Source organism: Dendrobates tinctorius, unplaced genomic scaffold (genome assembly GCF_039654945.1).
Source record: "Dendrobates tinctorius isolate UK_male_01 unplaced genomic scaffold, ASM3965494v1 ptg000026l, whole genome shotgun sequence".
In the NCBI taxonomy this organism is placed as follows: Eukaryota; Metazoa; Chordata; class Amphibia; order Anura; family Dendrobatidae; genus Dendrobates; species Dendrobates tinctorius.
Window position 1 is genome coordinate 4,195,670 of NW_027361694.1, and position 16,831 is coordinate 4,212,500.

A 16,831-nucleotide genomic window follows, 5' to 3' on the forward strand; every position below is an offset into this window, starting at 1 on the left:
GGGCCTGAGCACATAACTCCCGGACTTAGGACTAAAGGGCATGTCACACTAAGAGATATCGCTAGCAATATCGCTATAACTTGTGACGTTATAGTGATATTGCTAGCGATATCGCTGTGTCTGATACTTACCACCGACGGCTCCCCCGCTGGTTATTGCTGATCGCGCGAGAACGTTCAGGACTGCTTCTCGTCATCAGCTTCCTGCTGGGCTTCCTGTGGAGAGACGAGCGATGGGAGTGGAGCCGGGCGGGAGGACGCAGGATCGCCTAGTGTGACAGGTAAGTAGCGACCCCCGTCCCCAGCGATGTTGCTGGTGAGATCTGCCTGTGTGGCAGCTCACTAGCGACCACTTAGCGATGTACCAGCGATCCTGACCGCGTCATATCGCTGGTCGGGATCGCTGGTACATCGCTAAGTGTGACAGTACCTTTAGCCTCAGGAGAGATTTGCTGCAAGGCAATCTCCTCTGCAATCTCCTCTGCAGTAGATAAACAGCAGGAGACTGCAGACTGTGAGGGTCTGGATCCCTGCGAAGTAAAAGCAGAAATCCGACGCCTAACATTATTATTATTATTATTTTTATTGTCATAATTTTAACACTTTTGTTGCAATAGAGCTACAGTATGTGAGGAGGTTTTTCTTCTGTGATGATGACATATTCATTGGATCCATATTCAGGTACATGTGACTTACAATTTTTATGTGTTGGAATTAACAATAACAGCAGTAATTCTAGAATTTTTTGTATTTTTTTATGTTTAAACACCACTCATTTTTCATTATAATTTACATGCAGTTTTTTTTTTCTGTTGGTCGATATAATAAATGTCACAATCAAGCCCTCACTCAGCCTCCTCTGTGATGTTGGATGGGGACTAAAAGGGGTCCACAGCACTCTACTGCCCGCAGGCCATATTCAGGTCATATGCACAAACTACCATTTAGTCTTTATGGAGAAACTTAAGTTTTAGGCTTTAATACAGAAAAGGGTACACGTCTTAGTAGGTATAAAAATAGAGAAAAAAACAGACTTACATAAAAAGTGCAAAAACAGTAAAAAAAAACACAAAAGGTGAAAAAGCAGGAATGGTCTATACTTAGTACTCCTCCTTAAGAAAGTCCTTTTCTTCTCCCAAGAGACATGGGGTAGAATTTTAATAAGTTCAATTAACTTGGGTCCCCATCTTGTGTTCCAAAGGGGAAATAATCCATTCTTAATAATAAAAAAGTCCATCCTTGGGGATGGTGTGGAATAGTAATATCCTCTTTCCTTGGTCCACCCATGGGAGAGTTCTTCATTACACATGCACACTGCCTTCTATCCCCTCCAACTATGGTATACTATTTATTTCACAAATGATATGAATCTTGTCTTCAAGATGTAATAGTCACAATGTCCAGGATGTCACTCATTTAAGGTAGCAGCAATATGCTCCCGCTAGGTTACTCTCTGAATTCATGTACTAATTGTGTTTCCCCAAGCAGAATGAGGGAGACATTTAAATTTTGCAGGGATCATTAGACATTAAGAACTCAGTGGAAGATATGGGTACTTAGGCAAGACATATATTATACAATATATAAATTAGACTGGCCTCTCTTCAATACAATAATGAGAATATCAAATTCATTGATATTTCACATGTTTTTCTACTTTGGCTAAACATAAAAAAACTTAAAAAAGTAATTTTTATTTTTCTGAACACAGTTTTATGTGAGGTCTTACTATGTATTATAAACAGAACAACAAAATGTTTTTATGGCATTGTTTTTTGTGGGTAATTTTTTGCATTCTTCGTGTAGGATAGAGATAGAGATTTATATTCTGAATTTTTTCAATTTATGTTGTCACATTTCTTTTCACCATTTAAAAACTATTTTTATTATTACAGTGCTTGTTAGGTCATAGCTAGGCCTTGAATTGCCTTAGCTAACATGGTTCTATGCAACTGAACTGCAGGGAGCCGACAGAGTGATAAGAGCGAGTGATCGCCTTCGGTCACACTTTATACTTGCTGCGGCACTTTAACTGCATTAAGTAAATAGTTAATTGAGCTGCTGCAATCATTGGCGGCACCAAATTTCCTCTGACATCTAAATTTCCTACGACAGCTAGAAAATTTGAAAACTGCTAGGCAACATTAACCCTGGGATCAGGTCCCCGGGGTGAATTATCACTACTCTTTCACATCATAATGGAAAATGCCACTGTCAGTTAGAATATGAATACAGTGAAGGGAAGCAGTTTAGCACAATGTTTAGCATCCACTGCCAGATAATAATGTGCAACTTCTGTTCAAGCAAACTCTGCAACATGTGCAGGACCGCCATCAGGGCATTACTGCCCTTACTGACATATGGGGCCAGATGAGCAGAGGGGGCCCGCATTGGGCCCCCTCTATTTTGCTCATCAGGCCCCAGCAGCAGGATTCTGCCTCAGATGCACAGGCAGTTAAAATTTGTTGCTGTACTCCTGCATGACAACAGTTACCAGCCACTGGTCAATCACAGGCCGGCAGCTGACGTTGGCAGGCACGTCGCCGGCGTATGACATCACTGTTATACTCCAGAATGACGCTTCACACCTCAGATGCATCGACCTGAGGAGATCTTCTCGCATTCACCCCCAGTGCTCTGTCCCCCTCCCCCATAATACCCACATCCTCTCACATTCAACCCCTGTGCCCTGTCCACCCTGCCTCACAAAGCCCCATCCTCTCACATTCACCCCGTGCCCTAGCCCCCACAATATCCCCATCCTCTCACATTCACCCCCTGTGCACTGTCCCCCCTGCCTCACAAACCCCATCCTCTCACATTCACCCCCTGTACCCTGTTCCCCCTGCCACACAATACCCCATCCTCTCACATTAACCCCCGTGCCCTAGCCCCCACAATATCCCCATTCTCTCACATTCACCCCCTATGCCCTTTCCCCCTGCCTCACAATACCCCATCCTCTCACATTCATCCCCTGTGCCCTGTCCCCACTGCCACACAATACCCCATCCTCTGACATTCACTCCCTGTGCCCTGTCTCCACTGCCACACAATACATTATCTTCTCACATTAACCCTCATGCCCTAGCCCCCACAATATCCCCATCCTCTCACATTCACCCCCTGTGCCCTGTTCCCCCTGCCACACAATACCCCATCCTCTCACATTCACTCCCTGTGCCCTGTCTCCACTGCCACACAATACATTATCTTCTCACATTAACCCTCATGCCCTAGCCCCCCACAATATCCCCATCCTCTCACATTCACCCCCTGTGCCCTGTTCCCCCTGCCACACAATACCCCATCCTCTCACATTAACCCCCGTGCCCTAGCCCCCACAATATCCCCATTCTCTCACATTCACCCCCTATGCCCTTTCCCCCTGCCTCACAATACCCCATCCTCTCACATTCACCCCCTGTGTCCTGTCCTCCCTGCCTCACAATACCCCATCATGTCACATTCACACCCTGTGCCATGTCCCCCCTGCCTCACAATACACCCATTCTCTCACATTCACCCACTGTGCCCTGTCCCCACTGCCACACAATACCCCACCCTCTCACATTCACTCCCTGTGCCCTGTCTCCACTGCCAGACAATACATTATCTTCTCACATTAATCCTCATGCCCTAGCCCCCACAATATCCCCATCCTCTCACATTCACCCCCTGTGCCCTGTTCCCCCTGCCACACAATACCCCATCCTCTCACATTAACCCCCATGCCCTAGCCCCCACAATATCCCCATTCTCTCACATTCACCCCCTATGCCCTTTCCCCCTGCCTCACAATATCCCATCCTCTCACATTCATCCCCTGTGCCCTGTCCCCCCTGCCTCACAATACCCCCATCCTCTCACATTAATCCCCTGTGCCCTAGCCCCACAATATTCCCATCCTCTCACAATTTAATAAATTCCATCCCCACTTACCATGAAGCTTGAATGCAGCGACTGAGGCAGGACCAGGAAGTGTCCAGTTTAATGCACATAGAAGGCACTAGGACCAGCGTGCCGGAGACAATCAGAGCCTGCAAGGCAAAAACTGCAGCTGCTGCCAGCCAGGAAGCAGCTCCACCAGTGAGACAGCTGCACGTACACTGCACAAACAGACATGCTTTGCAACCTGCCACAGTGCAGAGTAGTCTGTCAGACAGGGGAGCCGGCATTGTGCTGCTCTCTCCCTGACACCTCAGATATTGGCCATGTCTCCCAGCGGGCCATGTGACTGGGCCTGGGGCAAAAACCCCCTCTGCCCCCCAAAGTAGCTATGCTACTGATACCAAACGTTTCTCTACTGATAAAATTTGCCACCTCTTCAAAGTGCCTCAGTAGGCAACATAAGAACCTCTTCAGCTGCCAATGGTGGTTCTCAAAATAACCTACTCTCCTGTTTGGTTGCTGTGTGACATTCATTGCTGCCACTGCAGACTGACACTGCTTTTCAAACACTCCAATATTTGCAGTATGAATTCCAGTGGATTGTAGCATCACAAATCAGGCTGAACTCTGGCAGACCATTATATTTCTGCAAAGTCACGAGAATGTGCTTTGCTACATAAAAAAGGTGAAAATGAGATGACACTTTCCTAGCCATAGCCACTACCTTTCTGAAGTGCATATATTTCAGAAAGAAATGTTGCACAATTAAATTCAGAATGTCTGCACTGTAAGAAGTGAGAGCTACTTTGTCCAACTTTAAGACAGCAGGAATTTTGCTGGCATTGTTGCTCAAGAAAATATCCAGCTGCAGTTTGACAGAGAGATAGCTAGAGTGAATATTGCTGCTTAATGCTCAGCTGCAGGCTTTTGTCCTCCATACTTTCAAGTTGTAAAACCACTTGCACTTTACCATGTATGAGCAAAAAGAATAACATTGATGTGTGGAATAAACATTGTACCCTGTGGATGTTGAGAATGTCTTTTAAATAGGATCTGAAGTAGGTGTAGGTGTAGACAGATACATGCTGCCATGTGATGAAAACAGACATACTTTCCCGTTGCAGACACTTCACCATCACCACCTGTCCCAGTTACTTTAGTGCATTGCTGCTTCTCAAGACAGTCACAGTGTGGGATAAGAAACTCATGAATTGTCATTACCCATATTTGTTGCTCTATGCATCGAAGGTGCGGTGCGCTTTAAAGTTGAAGGAAAAGTTAAGAGAGAAGCCTTTGTTTTTTGAAACTATAGGCACAGAGTAGGCACTCATTTATGTCAGAAAGTTTGGTGGCTGAGTATTTATTTGGCAGATCATCATCAGATAACTGTGAGATCATCGGGGATAGATATTTTTCGGTTTGACAAAGAAAGAGGAGGAAGTGTACTTCATAGTATGACAAGCAAAAGTGGTGGATGATGATGATGATAGCACTAATCTGGTACTACTTGAGGGAGCGGCCTGGCTGACAGAAATACAGTCATGAGAAGGGAATGGAGTACAATTTGATGCTTGCTTTGATTACTTATCAACTTGTTTCAACAAAATAAGCAGGTGATGTCACTTCATGTGCAGATGGAGAGCCAAGATGGGACATCAACAGCTTAAATTTATGCTACAGAGCGTAAATACTGCCAGAGAAGTTGGCAACGTATACATTAAAAACTCCCACACATGAGATACCTGAAAATACAATTCATCACTAGAGATTCGCAAATATTTCAATGTTTGGTTCGGATTACGATGGATGGCTTTGCAATATTCACCAATTTATTCATAAAATATTCACCAAACATAGCAAAACATCTTTGGAGTCAATGGGACGCAAAAACAACTGCATTAAAAACAACACAAACTGGCCAAAAAGCTGCCAAAACACATCAAATTAAGGGCAGACACTAGGAAAGTGGCCTCAATTCACTCACAGTCCAATGTTAGAATGGCACAATTGAAATCAGCCATGCATGAGGTATCAAGGTCTGGGCCAACATTTGCAGCTTTCAATTGAACTTTAAATTAAGAGGAGGTAGGTGAGGGATTGGTGTAGGCCTGCTGTGCTGGGAGCCCTGAAACCTCATGCAACAGCTCAACCTACTTTGAAGCTCAGCCATACTCAGGAGGCACAAATATCAGCTTCATAGACTACTGTCAGAAAAATGTAAGGATAGTAGCATGGGTAGTTGACTCAAAGGAAATGGAGGCCTGCCGGTCTCAAAGGCCTACTGCTACAGGCAACACATATTAAGGAGACCCAACCAGGAGTCTACACATTTCCAAACATTAGTGGCAGACACCACCAAAGAGGCAGGCATCAATTTCAATAGCGTAAAACTAGTATAATGAGGATGCAGTGGAAGAGGTGTCGGTCCTCATTATACTTTATTGAATGTCATCCACTCAATGCCGACTTTTATTCCCCATTGACTTGCATTGGGGTCGGGTTTCGGACGAAACTCCGACTTTTTTTGCCCTAGTCGGACCAGTTTCATCTGAAACAAATTTTGTTTCATGAAACCCGATCCGACCAAAGTCGCTCATCTCTAGTGGTGAGAGCTTTGAACCTCCAAGGGCTTCACAGAAGTTTATAATGTACAGCCGTGCAATTAAAAAAATATATTTTTTCTACAAAAATTATCTTTTCACCCCCAATTTTTATTTTCCTAAGGGTAACAGGACCCAAAAAGTTATTGTGCAATTTGTCCTGAGTACGCTGATAACCCATATGTGGGGGTAAATGACTATTTGGGCTCATGGCAGAGCTCGGAAGGGCAGCAGTGCCATTTGACTTTTTTGGCTGGAATTGAGATCGGGCGCCATGTCGCGTTTGGAAAGTCCGTGATGTGCCAAAACAATGGAAATACCCCACAAATGACACCATTTTGGAAACTAGACTCCCCAAGGAACTTATCTAGATGTGTGGTGAGAACTTTGAACCCCCAAGGGCTTCACAGAAGTTTATAACGTACAGCCGTACGATTAAAAAATCATATTTTTTCCAAAAAAATGATCTTTTCACCCTCAATTTTTATTTTTCCAAGGGTAACATGATCCCAAAAGTTATTGTGCAATTTGTCCTGAGTATGCTGATACCCTATATTTGGGGGTAAACCACTATTTAGGCGCATGGCAGAGCTCAGAAGGGAAGCAGCGCCATTTGACTTTTATGGCTGGATGTTGTGAAAGGGTCACTGAGGAGGATAGCAGGCCCAGGCTAAGCCACAGAAAACCAGAGAGGTTGGTAACTAAGTGGATTCAGACCCCTGATCCTGTCCACACAACTAGCAGTAGCCATGGAGCGTACCTACGATGATCCTAGACGCCTCGGCACAGCTGGAGAGCTAACTAAGCCTAAAGCAAGAAAGGGGAAATCTAAACTGCCCTGGAGCAGACCCCAAAGGAATAGATAGCCCCCAAACATATATTGTCGGTGAGACAAGATGAAAACACAAACGCAGGCAGAAAAATAGACTGAGCAAATGATGGGGCCCACACTGACTAGACAGGACAGGAAAGGAAAGACACTGTCTGCAATCATGCAAAAAACCCTGCAAAAAGTCCAACACATCTGATGCACAAAAACATTGAAGTCGCACGACTTTGCCCCCACTATATCAGAACTCTGGTATATTTTGAAAGCAAAGCAAAAAGAGACCAATATAAAAGGGGACAAAACAAACTGGCACATGCAGTAACATATGGGCAGTGATTCAGCACAGCCCCAAAAAGAGCTAGCTGACCCAGACATAGCGCAGAGATAAACAAAACCAGATCAAATGCAAACAGAATAGCAAATGAACCACTTAGCTGAACATGCAGGGAAAGAGCAGGAGACATCAGACCTCAGGAGGCATAGGAAGAAAATCACCAGCAGGGATAGAGGGAGTCGGCTGTCTTAAACCCCAATCAGAAACCCTAGATCTCCAATCGTCTTCCTCAGTATCAGGTGGCAAGCCTTTGTCAACCAGGTCAGCTCCACTACCTCCAGTAACCACCAGAGGGAGCCCAGAAAGAGAACTCTCAATCTGACCAGCTCTACTATCTTCAGTAATCACCAGAGGGAAGCCAGAGAGATAATTCACAACAGCTGGAATTGAGATTGGACGCCATGTCGCATTTGGAAAGCCCCTGATGTGCCAAAACAGTGGAAAACCCCCACAAGTGACCCCATTTTGGAAATTAGATCCCCCAAGGAACTTATCTAGATATGTGGTGAGAGCTTTGAACCTCCCAGGGCTTCACAGAAGTTTATAACGTACAGATGTAAAATTAAAAAATCACAATTTTTCCACAAAAATGATCTTTTCACCCCCAATTTTTATTTTTCCAAGGGTAACAGGACCCCAAAAGTTATTTTGCAATTTGTCCTGAGTACGCTGATACCCCACATGTGCGGGTAAACCACTATTTGGGCGCATGGCAGAGCTCGGAAGGGAAGCAGCGCCATTTGCCTTTTTTGGCAGGAATTGGGATCTGACGCCATGCCGCGTTTGGAAAGACCCTGATGTGCCTAAACAGTGGAAACCCCTCACAAATGACACCATTTTGGAAACTAGACCCCCAAGGAACAGATTTAGATGTGTGGTGAGCACTTTGAACCCCCCAGTGCTTCACAGAAGTTTATAACACCCGGGCGTGAAAAGAACAAAATCATATTTTTTCCACAAACATGATCTTTAACTCCCCAATTTTTTTATTTTCCGAAGGGTAACAGTAGAAATTTGACCCCAAAAGTTGTTATCCAATTTGTCCTGAGTACAGTGATACCCCAAATGTGAGAGAAAACTACTGTATGGGCACACATCAGGGCTTGGAAGGGAAGTAGTAACGTTTTGGAATGCAGATTTTGATGGAATGGTCTGCGGATATCATGTCGCGTTTGGAGAGCCTCTGATGTGCCTAAATTGTTGAAACCCCCCACAAGTGACCCCATTTTGGAAACTAGACCCCCCAAGGAACTTATCTAGATGTGTGGTGATCACTTTGAACCCCTCAGTGCTTCACAGAAGTTTGTAACGCCCAGGCATGAAAATAAAAAAATCATATTTTTTCCACAAGCATGATCTTTTAGTCCCCAGTTTTTGTTATTTTCCCAAGGGTAACAGGAGAAATTGGACCCCAAAAGTTGTTTTGCAATTTGTCCTGAGTAGGCTGATACCCCATATGTGTGGGTAAAACACTGTTTGGGTGCATGGCAGAGCCTGAAAGGGAAGGAGCACCGTTTGACTTTTTCAATGCAGAATTGGCTGGAATTGAGATCAGACGCCATGTTGCATTTGGAGAGCACCTGATGTGCCCAAACAGTGGAAACCCCCCAATTCTAACTCCAACCCTAACCCCAACACACTCCTAACCCTAATCTCAGCCCTAACTCTAGCCCTAACCCTAGCCCTAACCCTAACCCTAATGGGAAAATGGAAATAAATACATTTTTTTTAATTTTATTATTTTTCCCTAAGGGGGTGATAAAGGTGGGTTTGATTTACTATTTATAGCGGGTTTATGTTTGGCAGCTGTCATATGCTAAAAGACGCTTTTTATTGTAAAAATAGTTTTTGCATCACCATATTTTGAGAGCTATAATTTTTCCATATTTTGACCCACCGAGTCATGTGAGGTCTTATTTTTTGTGGGATGAGTAGATGTTATTATTGGTACCATTTTCAGGTATGTGACACTTTTTGATCACTTTTTATTCTGATTTTTGGGACGCACAATGAACAAAAAAAGCGTTTCATGAATTTCTTTTGGGGGGTGTGTTTACATCGTTCCACGTGTGGTAAAATTGATAAAGTGCTTTTATTCTTTGGGTCAATATGATTACAGTGATACCTCATTTATGTTTTTTTTATGTTTTGGTGCTTTTCTGCAATGAAAACAATTTTATATAAAAAAATTATTATTTTTGCACTCTTTATTCTGCGAGCTATAACTTTTTTATTTTTTCACTGATGATACTGTGTGGTGGCTCGTTTTTTGCTGGACAGGCTGACATTTTCAGCGGTACCATGATTATTTATATATGTCTTTTTGATCGCGCGTTATTGAACTTTTTGTTCGGTGGTATGTTTTTTGCTTTGTTTTTTATTTTTATTCTTTAAGGGGTTCTCTAAAGGGGTTAACTATTGGGACAATTTTATAGGGTGGGTCATTACGGACGCGGTGATACTAAATATGTGTACTTTTATTGTTGTTTTTCATTTCAAAAAATGAATTTATTAGGGAATATTTTTTTTTATTTATTAAGTGATTTTTATATAAATTATTTTTACACTTTTTTTTTACTTTATTACACTGTCCCAGGGGGGACATCACTGTCATTTGTCAGATCGCTGAACTGACACATCACACAGCGCTGTTTCAAATCTGCGATCTGACAGGCGCTGCACAGGCTTTCCTCAGCCCTGCACTCTGCAGGCACTGAGGAAAGCCGCCTCCCTGCATGTCCCCGGATCCAATATGGCCGCAGGGGCCTTCGGGGATCCGGGGACCTGCAGGGAAGGAGGCCCGTGCCGCAGTGCTGCACATCGCGCTGCTGTGGGGGTCTCAGGGAAGCACAGAGGGAGCCCCCTCCCTGCCGATGCTTCTCTAAACCTTCGGTACACTGCAATCGTGTTTGATTGCAGTGTGCCAGGGGTTAATGTGCCAGGGCGGTCCGTGACAGCCCCTGACACATAGTGCCGGGTGTCAGCTGTGATAATCAGCTGACACCTGGCCTCGATCAGCGGCACCCCCCCGTGAGCATCGCTGATCGCGATGATGTACTATCCCGTCCACGGTCATAGGGGCCTGGGTCCCGTGGACGGGATAGTATGTGAAATGTCAGAAAGGGGTTAAATATGAGTGTCTGAGCAAACAGTTTGAATACTTCTGACCATGTGATATTTCAGTTTTTGTATTTTAATAAATTTGCAAAAATTTATACATTTCTGTTTTTGGTTTCAGTCAAAATGAGGTGCAGAGTGTACATTGATGAGAAAAAAAATGAATTTTGAATTTACCAAATGGCTTCAATGAAGCAAAGAGTAAAAAATTTAACTGGGTCTGAATACTTTCCATTCCCACTGTAATACATATATATGCAGAGTAATATACAGATATTACAGCAAGAAGTACATATAAATATAGGGCACAGGTATGGGATTACAGTTAGCTGTAGGTGTCAAGTTACCAGTCTTTGTAACATGTGGATCCAGGGACGTACTCAAATCCACAGGAACTTTCTTAGTTTCTGGTCCGTCTCCACGCGTGACATGACGCGGCTTCCGTGTCAGAACAATAACGCTGGCTAAAGGTGTGTAGATAGTTTTTAACCTCTAGCTCGCCCCCTCCAATGTTTGCCACCACCCCTCTGGGCCGATGTGAAATCTCCTAGCCCCTGACCTCGAAGCTGAAATAATTTCCAATATCTAGGATAGGTCATAACTTTCTAGCAGGGGGTCCAAACGGGATGACTGACATCTTAACCGGTTAGTTTGGGCCTGACCGATAAGGAAAATCCAAACTTGGGTTGACTTAGTGGTTCTGAAGAGCCAATCTCAATAGTTCAGTATCTGGGACAGCTAGAGAATGATGAGAAACCGGTGTGTGCATGGCAGGCTGCTAGGATTCTAGCAGAATTTTGGACTTAACCCTGACATGCACGGTACTCTCATAATTTATGTCTATATGTAGGTGTCTCGCTGTCTAGGGTTTCCATTGATAGCTGGCAGCATTGCATGAAAGACAGTAGGAGGTCCCAGGTCTTTTCTTCCTCACTTTAATTAATATACAGTAGGGCTTCTAATTTTCTTGCCATATGGCAAGTTCCTTTTCTTTTGAGAATTTGTGGGTTTATCTCATGGGTGGGGCGAATAGTTCAGGGAGCAGAGAGAAAACTTTGGATAATATATGGGGACTGAAATTAACCTCTTAACGTCCATTGGCATGCACAGTCCGTCATGGCCGGGTGTAAGTTCACGCACCATGACGGGCTATGCATGTCATACATTTAAACTGTCACTACATGTAAACACAAAGTGAAAGTTCAGTGCCAACAGCTGTCATAGACAGCTGACAGGCACGGCAAGAGGTGCAGGGACCCTTGCAGTCAGTCCCCGCACCAAGAGAGCTGTGACTGGTCAGTCAATCTAACTGACCGATCACAGCATGAGCGGGCAGGAGATGCTGAAATTTCAGCATCTCCTGAATGGTCAGTGCAGGAGCTCAGCACTGCCAGTGGCTGAGCCTCCTGCACTAGCAGCCAGGAGCGGCGTTCATGCCGCTCCTGGCTGTTGACTCCCTGACATGTTTGGTATCACCGCGTCCTTTAAATCCTATCTAAAAAAGTGTCACCCTAGTTAACCCCTTCAGTGAATGCCATAAAAAACACCAAAAAGTAGCAAATTACACTTTTTCCAAGCGGTATCATCATACCGCTTGGAAAAAGTGTAATAAAACGTGATAAAAAAATGAGTGGTAATAAATATAGTATCACTGAAAGTGCCATCTTGTCCCGCAAAAAACAAGCCACCATACAGCTCCATGAGCAGAAAATAAAAAAAACTAAAGCTCTCAGAATAAAGTGATGCAAAAATAATTATTCATTCTATAAAAATTTATATTATGTAAAAACTCCAAAGCATAAAAAAATTCTATAAATGAGGTATCGCTGCAGTCGTACTGATGCGAAGAATTATGCTGCCTTAGGCTAGTTTCACATTAGCGTTTTTTTGCGCAGCGCATCGTGCGCATAAAAAACGCAAAGAAAAACGCAAAACAAACGCGCGTTTTTTTAACATCATGCGCACGCTGATGCGTCAAAAAAACGCAGCGTTGCTTGCGTTTTACATGCGTTTTTGCATGCGTTTGCGTTTTTTTTATGCACATGCGTTTTTAGGTGTGACATTTTTTCCATTGTCTAGAGAACATTCTAGACTTGTTTCACTCAAAAACGCATGCGCAAAAAAGCGCAACCGTGCGCAAGACCATGCGCACGCATGCGTTCCCATAGACTTCAATGTGTTGTTTTTGCGCATTCCGTGCGCAAGCGTGCGCATGCGTTTTTTTGCCGAGACAGGGCGCACCAAAAAATCCAACATGTTGCGTCTGGCGTGCCTGGCGCAAAAGACAAAAAAACGCATGCGCACGAAAACGCAAGTGTGCGCAAGACCACGCGCACGTCATGTTAAACATAGGTGCGCAGTGCGCATGCGCACGGGTGCGCACGATGCGCAGCGCACAAAAGCGCAAATGTGAAACCAGCCTTACCAATTTTACCACATGCGGAATGGAGGGGAAAAAACAATTCCTGAATTGCTGTTTTTTGTTCCTTCTGCCTCCACAAAAATTGGAATAGAAAGCGATCAAAAACCGTCATGCCCCCGAAAATGGTACCAACCAATAAAAACGTCAGCTCGTCAGGCAAAAAACAAGCCTGAACATGACTCTGTTGGCCGAAATATGGAAAAATTCTAGGTCTCAAAATACTGTGATGCAAAAATTTCTTACAAAAAATTCTTACAAAAAAAAGTCTTTTAGTGTGTGACTGAAGCTAAACATGAAAAAGGATATAAATCTGGTATCGCTGTAATCGCACCGACCCAAAGAATAAAGTCGCATAATCACTAATACCGCATGAGGAATGGAATAAAAAATAAAACCAATTCTTCACCTTTTATGGATTTGTTTATTCTGCCTCCCTAAGATCGCAGTAAGGCGATCAGAGTGGTTCCCCCACATATGGGGTATCAGCATACTCAGGACAAATTGCAGAACAACTTTGGAGGTTTAATTTCACCTGTTACCCTTGTGAAAATAAAAATTTGGGGGCAAAAAGATCATCTTTGTGGAAAAAAATATGATGTTTTATATCACGGCTCTACGTTATAAACTTCTGTGAAGCACTTGGGGGTTCAAAGAGCTCACCACACATCTAGATGAGCTCCTCGGGGAGTACAGTTTCCAAAATGGGGTCACTTGTGGGGGTTTCTACTGTTTAGGCACATCAGGGGCTCTGCAAATGTAACATGACGCTTGCAGACCATTCCATCAAAGTCTGCATTCCAAAATGGCACTCCTTCCCTTCCGAGCTCTGCCACGCACCCACACGGTGGTTTATCTCCACATATGGGGTATCAGCGTACTCAGGTCAAATTGCACAATAACTTTTGTGGTCCTGTTACTCTTAGGAAGATTAAAATTGGGGATGAAAAGATCATTTTTGTGGAAAAAATAAGATTTTTTTAATTTTAAGGCTCAATATTATGAACTTCTGTGAAGCCCTTGAGGGTTCAGAGCTCTCACCACACATCAAGAGAAATTCCTTTGGGGTCTAGTTTTCAAAATGAGGTCACTTGAGGGGGTTTCCACTGTTTAGGCACATCGGGGGCTCTCCAAACGCGACATGACGTCCGATCTCAATTCCAGCCAAAAAAGTCAAATGGCGCTCCTTCCCTCCTGAGCTCGGCCGTGCACCCAAACAGTGGTTTACCCACACATATGAGGTATCAGCATACTAAGGACAAATTGCATAATAACCTTTGGGGTCCTGTTACCCTTGGGAAAATAAAAATTGGGGATGATATCTTTTTTGTGGAAACAATAAGATGTTTTAATTTTACGACTCTACGTTATAACCTTCTGTGAAGTCTTGGGGGTTCAAAGTGCTCACCACACATTTAGATAAGTTCCTTGGAGGTTCTAGTTTTCAAAATGGGGTCACTTATGGGTGGTTTCTACTGTTTAGGTACATCAGGGGCTCGCCAAACGTGACATGGCGTCCTCTCTCGATTCCAGCCAATTTGACATTCAAAATCTCAAATGATGCTCCTTCCCTTCTGAGCACTGCCATGCCCCTAAAGATTGGTCTACCTCCACACATGGGGTATCGGTGTACTCAGGAGAAATATTGATGTTCATTTTGTCCTGATACCCTTGAGAAAATTTAAAAAATTGTGTCCGAAGAAAGATTTTGGGGAAAAAAAGTTAAGTGTTCATTTTTTCCTTCCACATTGCTTTAACCCCTTAACCCCTAAGGGTGATTTGCACGTTCATGACCGGGCCAATTTTTACAAATCTGACCACTGTCCCTTTACGAGGTAATAACTCTGGAACGCTTCCATGGATCCTGGTGATTCTGACATTGTTTTCTCGTGACATATTGTACTTCATGCTAGTGGTAAAATTTCATTCATATAACTTGCATTTAATTGTGAAAAAAACGGAAATTTGGCGAAAATTTGGCAATTTTCCAACTTTGAATTTTTATGCCCTTAAATTACAGAGACACGGCACACAAAAAACTTAATAAGTAACATTTCCCACATGTTTACATCACATCAGCACAATTTTGGTACCCAAATTTATTTTCTTTAGGAAGTTATAAGGGTTAAAAGTTGACCAGCGATTTCTCATTTTTGCAACACCATTTTATTTTTATGGACCACATCACATTTGAAGCCTCTTTGAGGGGTCTATGTGATAGAAAATATCCAAAAGTGACACCAATCTAAAAACTGCACCCCTTACGGTGCGCAAAACCACATTCAAGAAGTTTATTAACCCTTCAGGTGCTTCACAGGAATTTTTTGAATATTTAAAAAGAATTAACATTAAACTTTTTTTCACAAAAAAAATACTTCAGGTTCAATTTCTTTATTTTACCAAGGGTAACAGGAGAAGTTGGACTGCAAAAGTTATTGTGCAGTTTGTCCTGAGTACGCTGATGCCTGATATTTGGAGGGGAACCACTGTTTCGGCGCATGGCAGAGCTCAGAAGGGAAGGAGCGCCGTTTGACTTTTTCAATGCAAAATTAGCTAGAATTCAGATCGGACCCCATGTCACGTTTGGAGAGACCCTGATGTACCTAAACAGTGGAAACCCCCACAATTGACCCCATTTTGGAAACTATACCCCCCAAGGAACTTATCTAGGTATGTGGTGAGAACTTTGAACCCCCAAGGGCTTCACAGAAGTTTATAATGTACAGCCGTACAATTTAAAAATCATATTTTTTCCACAAAAATGATCTTTTCACCATCAATTCTTATTTTTTCAAGGGTAACAGGACCCTAAAAGTTATTGTGCAATTTGTCCTGAGTATGCTGATACCCCACATGTGGGGGTAAACCACTATTTGGGCGCATGGCAGAGCTCGGAAGGGAAGCAGCGCCATTTGACGTTTTTGGCTGGAATTGAGATCGGACACCATGTCGCATTTGGAAAGTCCCTGATGTACCAAAACAGTGAAAACCTCACACAAATTACACCATTTTGGAAACTAGACCCCCCCAAGGAACTTATCTAGATGTCTGGTGAGCACTTTGAACCCCCAGTGCATCACAGAAGTTTATAACGCCCGGGCGTGAAGATAAAAAAATGCCCATTTTTTTTATTTTCCCAAGGGTACCAGGAGAAATTGGACCCCAAAAGTTGTTGTTCAATTTGTGCTGAGTACGCTGATACCCAAAATGTGGGAGAAAACTACTGTATGGACACACGTCGGGGCTCGGAAGGGAAGTAGTGACGTTTTGGAATGCAGACTTTGATGAAATGCTCTGCGGGTGTCATGTTGCCTTTGGAGAGCCCCGAATGTACCTAAACAGTGGAAACCCCCATAAGTGACACCATTTTGGAAACTAGACGCCCTAAGGAACTTATCTAGATGTTTGGTGAGCACTTCGAACCCCCAAGGGCTTCACAGAAGTTTATAATGCCCGGGCATGAAAATAAAAAAATCGTATTTTTTCCACAAACATGATCATTTAGTCCCCAATTTTTTATTTCCAAGGGTAACAGGAGAAAGTGCACCACACAAGTTGTTGTCCAATTTGTCCTGAGTATGCTAATACCTCATATGTAGGAGAAAACTACTGTATGGGCACGCGTCGGGGCTCGGAAGGGAA

The 16,831-nt window shown here is 43.5% G+C and overlaps 1 protein-coding gene across 1 annotated transcript in view; it reads left to right on the plus strand.

Annotated features, from left to right (window-relative positions):
* LOC141084704 (uncharacterized) overlaps positions 1-16,831 on the plus strand; it is a 127,615-nt gene that overhangs the window by 59,095 nt on the left and 51,689 nt on the right. The window lies entirely within an intron of this gene.